Source organism: Macrobrachium rosenbergii, chromosome 47, assembly GCF_040412425.1.
Source record: "Macrobrachium rosenbergii isolate ZJJX-2024 chromosome 47, ASM4041242v1, whole genome shotgun sequence".
Taxonomy (NCBI): domain Eukaryota; kingdom Metazoa; phylum Arthropoda; class Malacostraca; order Decapoda; family Palaemonidae; genus Macrobrachium; species Macrobrachium rosenbergii.
Genome location: NC_089787.1, coordinates 40,739,907 through 40,746,361, shown reverse-complemented (window position 1 = coordinate 40,746,361; position 6,455 = coordinate 40,739,907).

Genomic DNA, 6,455 nt, shown 5'->3' with positions numbered 1-6,455 from the left:
TTAATATATTATTTCAAACTTTGAACACGGAGTCTGCATAATCCCAAAAATTTAGGAAACAGGGCTAAGTGGTAGTGTGTATATGAACGTTCTACTTCCTACCCGTCTTTATACATACCTCAATTATATATATTTATATATAATTATAAATATATATATATATAATATATATATATATATATATATACATATATAATTATATACACTTCAACATCAGTAAACTTTCTTTAACAGGGAAAGGCTTCATGTGGGAAAACCGAACACAAAGGCCACTTATACTTTCATATTGTAACAACTGGATTTTGATAAGTCTTCTACGTACAAAAGTTCTTTAGCATTAGCTGCTTCAAACATCAACACTGACATTCGCAATATCCCTTATACAAATTACATCACCTTTACTTAGCATGTATCTACGTGCTTCCCATATTTAGAGGTCCAACCTTCCAAGACATCTTTCGCACTACTGAATTACATATTTTTTTAACAACCTATCACCCTCCATTCTTTCTATATTACTTTTAAAAACATTCTGAGCCATCAATTCACCCCACGACTACACTTCCATAAAGGGGAGTTGGTTCAGCAATTCCTGCAAGCATTCGCACTTTGCCACCCGTGCAACTTCTAGTCACTTCCCCATCATTTTTGCACACCTTGCTACCTTCCTTGCTTCACTTATCCTGTGAATCATCTCTTTTCTCATCCTGCAATCATCAGCCCTTACGTCTACTACCAAATACCTATACCAGGGGTGAGCAACCTTTTTCAAAGTGTATGAGCCCAAATCAGCCACATCCTTAATAAAAAATATGCTCAGGTTCCAACCGAATTTTTTGGTTAACTATTATATGGTGTCCTTTAAGTGTATCTCTAGTTTCCTTATACAAGCACACAATTTAAAGTTGCTACTTTTAACATCAACAAAAGTTGTAAACAATAATTCTGATTTACTTTTACCACATAAATCAGCCAGTAGTTTTCTCAGCTTCCTCCAATATAGTACAACGCCCAATCTCATGTTTGTGTTACTGAATAAAACAATAGGATATAAAATCAAAGATATCCTTTTATTGATTTTAATACCTTATGAATTATGTATAAATACTAGACGAAATATAAAGTTATTTTACCTACAAAACTGTTACATCAAGCAAGCAGAAGTCAATTTTTACCATTTTAAGTAGAAAACATAAACTTAAACTAAAGAAAGAAGAGTTTTGGAGCTTTGTTTATTTACCATCAACGAGACTTCTATGAGTACTGCCGCAAAAATTAAGAAATATAACTAATCAGGTTCATATTTTGTAACCCTGAGAGATATGCATGCGCTGCTAGTTTCATCCCTAAAACTACTCCTATTAAGAGACTTGGAGTTCATCAATGGGAACAACGATTCACGATTATGTTGATGGAAAAATGGGGTGTATGCTGTTATAAGACTTTTTTTTAACAAACAAAATTGAAATAGTATTCCTAGTTCTTAATAGCGTGTTTCTGTATTTTTCTCTGCTACTCCCTTCCCTAATCAATCCTTTTTAGTATTTTCCCAGTAAGCTCAAAGATAAAAAAAATTTCTGCCTCCATATTGAGCAATTCCGAAATTCACTCAACTGTATTTCAAAATTATCCGTTTCCATCCATGAAAATACCTGCAAGTTTAGTTCATCCAGTTTTATACTGTCTGGAACTTGATGAATTCTGCAGCAATATCTAATTCTTTAAATCTCTTGTAGATCCCTGCTCAACAGCTAACTCACTGATTAGAAAAAAGCCTTCGAAAAAATTTTAATTTTTTTTTTACCATCTATTGAGAGATCATGATACTGCAAATGAACGGGAGAACAAAGTCCCCGCCTATACCTACTCCCCTTCCCCTGATACTAAGTCAGCACAAGGTTGCCATGTAAAAGAAATTGGAGATTCATCTATTCAGTAATGTTTTGAAGGTTTTGCGTGCCGGAAAGAAGTCGTTAGAGTGGCACTTTTGGCATGTTTGCCAGTTGTTTCCCACCCCCTGGCCTGTACGAGTCAACCTCTTCCATTCTTCCGCCACTAATATAAACATTTACTTCTCAATCTTTCTGGTTTCCACTTACCCTCATAACCTTACTCTTGCTTATATTGCTCTAACGTTCTCCTTTTGCATGCACTGCATACATTCTCTTCTTAAAAATCACGTTCAAAAGATAAAAAATATAGTTTGCACTAAAAGGTATCGATTTCTTCTAAAAATCACACGTATTAGGTAATGCGTACAAAAAAATCATCCATCTCTTTTAGCAAAGTCTCCTACAGAAGATGGTTTAAACAAAAAAAGTATCGATTTCTTCAATTATTAAGTTTCATTCAAAATATTAGTTTGCGTAGTGAGGCTGGTAAGCTGCATTCACTGTTAAGTATAAATGACTCATGTTACTAAAACAATACTAAAATATATTCAAATAATAACTTCCTGCATATGGTCTCCATATTCACTGTAGCTAACCACCTTATTACCCAAAAGTTGTTAAACCATAAATGATAACTATCATCCAAGATCTTATCTACCATTACTTTTATTTACAACCGAAAAGCCTTTACAGACACCTATACTGCTTTGTCTTATAAAGATCAGTCCAGAGATACTCATCTGAACAGTTTAACGTAACATTCTCGTACTTGGCCAAATCTGATCAAGTCAACCAAATCACCAAGACAGCAATAAAGAGAGGAACGTGACAAATAAAGAGGCAAGAAAACTTCATTGTTCTTATAGCTACTTTTAACGAAAAATCTTAAGAATTTTTGAGTCAACCGAAATATTGCAACCTAATTTTAAAATTGTCATATCCTTTGCTTCCAAGTAAAATGTCCCTCTACTTTCTTCTTTTGCTGGTATCTAAGTTTGCTGTAAATAATTTCAAGCATCTTGTCAATATCCTTTATTCTTATTCCGTTTTATATCCCCGTAATATTCATATTTTGTTTTTTATAAACAGGAAAAACTGTATCATAGTTAGAAAGGATTGAAAATATATTACGATGATGAAACAACAAAATATATTGCAACTAAAACTTGCTGAACCTTAACATATTCTACTTTCCCTTGTAATAATTATATTTCTGAAACATTCATTTGTTTTCACATGGTCACTGACATTAAAGGCTCCTTGGGGTAAGGAGCTTGTATGCAAAGAGTGAAAACCTTTATTTACAGTTTTCTCCAACTTGCACTCGTACAGCAAAGAAAGCAAACCGAGAAAATAGAAGACAAATACCTTTCTGTTAAGAATATTATATCATAAATTCATACAGAATCTGTCATAGTTTTTTCAAAGGCAGATGACACCCAGAGATCTAACGACTTCTAACATGATATTTAACTCTCCAATCTTCGCTGATTATTTTAAACCATCAAACTTTAACGTTTGTTTGATTCCAACTGAGTGAATCCACCGAGAACAATAACTTTCATAGCTTGAGTTATCTATACTGAGACCATTACCACAACTTTTGGGTCTTGAAAAACACAAGGAAAAATCTGTAAGTGCACCCTCCAAAATGAAGTTCACACAATTTTAATTTTATATTTGAAAAGATATCCTTCATCAAGTCTCAGCTTCTAAGTGTGACTACCACTCATATTTTGTCAATTTTGTCTCATGAGGTAAAAATCTCAGGCAAGGCTTATTCCACTCCTAACAAGGAGAGTCAAGTGTGGCCATCCCAAATTTACCACTGCCAACATTGGCCTTTCAACCATTTTTTCTGGCAGCATAGACGGGTGGTTTTGTAAAATATAAATATTTTCCAGCAATAATCAAGGATCCAAGAATAAATTCCTGATCCGTTAAACAACTTCGTATAAAGCCGTCATCTATTAAATATCAGCATAGTAAGTTTCATGCCAGTGATTATAGAGAAACCATAAAATGTCCTATCCTACCAAACAAGAGTCCGAATGCATCCTGCCAGACGGGTTAGTTCCATGCTGAATGAGGCCCAGCCTGCCATCAGGACCCCACAATGCTTTAAATATGGGCAAGGTATGGGGGAAATGCGACTATGAAAGATTTGATAAATATTTAAATGAAGACGAAGATCCCGGGGATGAGGTTACACGAGAAAATAGAAAATGCATCTACATGCAGACTACATTTACTAACTCATGAAAATCATACAAGATTCAAGAGAAATTCTCTACTGCACATTCAATCAGGTGATACCTTCAGTCAAAGGATAACGGTCTATTTCCTTGAGGTTTTACTGTTAATTTGAATTACAGATTTTCAAAACAATTTTCTTATTTACCACACTTAACCAACTGAAAATCAATAAAGTAAGCTGATATGTTAATATACCATAAAATGTGCAATTTTCTTATTTACCACCCTTAACCAATTGAAAATCAATAGAAAAGTAAACTATGTTATTTCTTATTTACCACCCTTAACCAATTGAAAATTAATAGAAAATTAAACCGACATGTTAATATACTATAAAATGTTATTCTTAGTCGGCTAAAACGCCTGTGAATCAATGACGGTCCCGAAAAAATATTACATTTTTTCTCTAAGGCTCTTCCACCTCAAACAAGAATGCATCAATTAATCTACCGTGATTCTTGTTCTATAAATGTACCAAACGATGACATTTTAGCCTTAAGCTTATAAAACAAACATATGAACTCTAAAGCGCAAAACTTATACCTAATGGAAAATTTTGGCTCTTTATGTACTCTCTACATTTATAAAGCCAAAATTTATATTTTGTGTGCAAGAGAGAGAACGAATGCTGCTGCTCTTGATAAAAAAAATATATTAATAAAAAAAATTCGGTATATAATCCCACTTTTTTTTCTCATTTCATTTTCTGTCTTTTATGAACTCATAACCAATTTACATTTTTTACTTTTCCGGACCTCTAACCTTTCAATTAACCATTAAAAAATTATGCAAGGAATAAACATTTTTTTTTTAAATCCAAATAATCAACCATAACCAATTACCCTTAAAACATTATTCTCACTAAAAACATAAAAATACAATATTATCACTAACCATTTAAAAAATGCCATCTATAAAATTCCGACAGAATATTGTCTGAAACATCAGAAAAACATTATTTTTACTGGAACGGAATATGAAATTTAGGGCAAAGGCCAAGCACTGGGACCTATGAGGTTACTCGGCGCTGGAAGAGAAATTGAGAGTAAAAAGGTTTTAAAGGTGTAAGAGAAGTGAACCTCGCAGCTGCACTATGAAAAAACTGTTACGAGAGGGTGTAAAGTAAGATGGAAGAGAGAAAACATGAACGGAGGTAAGTAAAGGGAATGAAAGGGGTTGCAGCTAGGGGCCGAAGGGACGCTGCAAAGAACCTTAAGCAATAATGCCTACAGTGCACAACGTGAGGTGCAATGACGGCACTATCCCCCTGTGGGGCCATTCATCTCATAACCACACTATAAAACAGTGACAACAGGAACCTTAAAAAGAAAAACAAAATAAGCATGATAAATAAAACAAAATGTCAGAAAATACCATTCTCTACCCATTTAAAAAAAACCGGCCTTAAGAGTAAAAAAAAATAAAAATAAGTAACCATTAATAAAATAATAAAACAAAAATCTCACTAACTGTTTTAAAATAAAGCAAACAATAACCATCTTATGGTAAAAGATTCCTCAGTAGCACCATAAATACGAGGAAAAAAAAATACCCGGAAAAACATTATTCTCGCTAACCAATAATAAAAAAAAAGAAACGCCCGAAAAAAGCTCTCCTCACACGCCTTCGTCACCCAAACTGCCGCCTGGTATCAGCTGAAGTGGTGTCGATCTTTTATCCCAATTAAAGTCCCATGAAACGTGCCATTCGGACGCCTTCAAATGGCCCCTGATAATGGGGTATTAATCTCCACACCTTCAGAGAGAGAGAGAGAGAGAGAGAGAGAGAGAGAGAGAGAGAATGCGTGTTGTTTTAGGCGTTGAATGAGACTACCGTCTTGGATTAATCTCGACACCTTACAACACACACACACACACACACACACACACGCACACACACACACGCACAGAGAGAGAGAGAGAGAGAGAGAGAGAGAGAGAGAGAGAGAGGTAGGGGGAAGGGGAGAGGGCGCTTTAGTTGTTAAATAAGGCTACTACATTACATTTATCTCCACTTGTGTGTGAGAGAGAGAGAGAGAGAGAGAGAGAGAGAGAGAGAGAGAGAGAGAGAGAGATTGTTTTATGTATGCGAGCTACTGTACATCCAGATCGAGCCCTCTTAAAACCACCTACAAATATGATAAATATTTCTTTATATCCCCTTTATATCCATGTCGTATCGCGAGTTCAGTTAGGAACATCCATTAAGGGTGCTTAACCAAAAGGGCGCTGTAAGTGTTTTTGCTTAATCTCAAAGTGGCCATTGGCTGATTAAAGTGCTCCCCGGCACTATTTCTCTCTCTCCCTC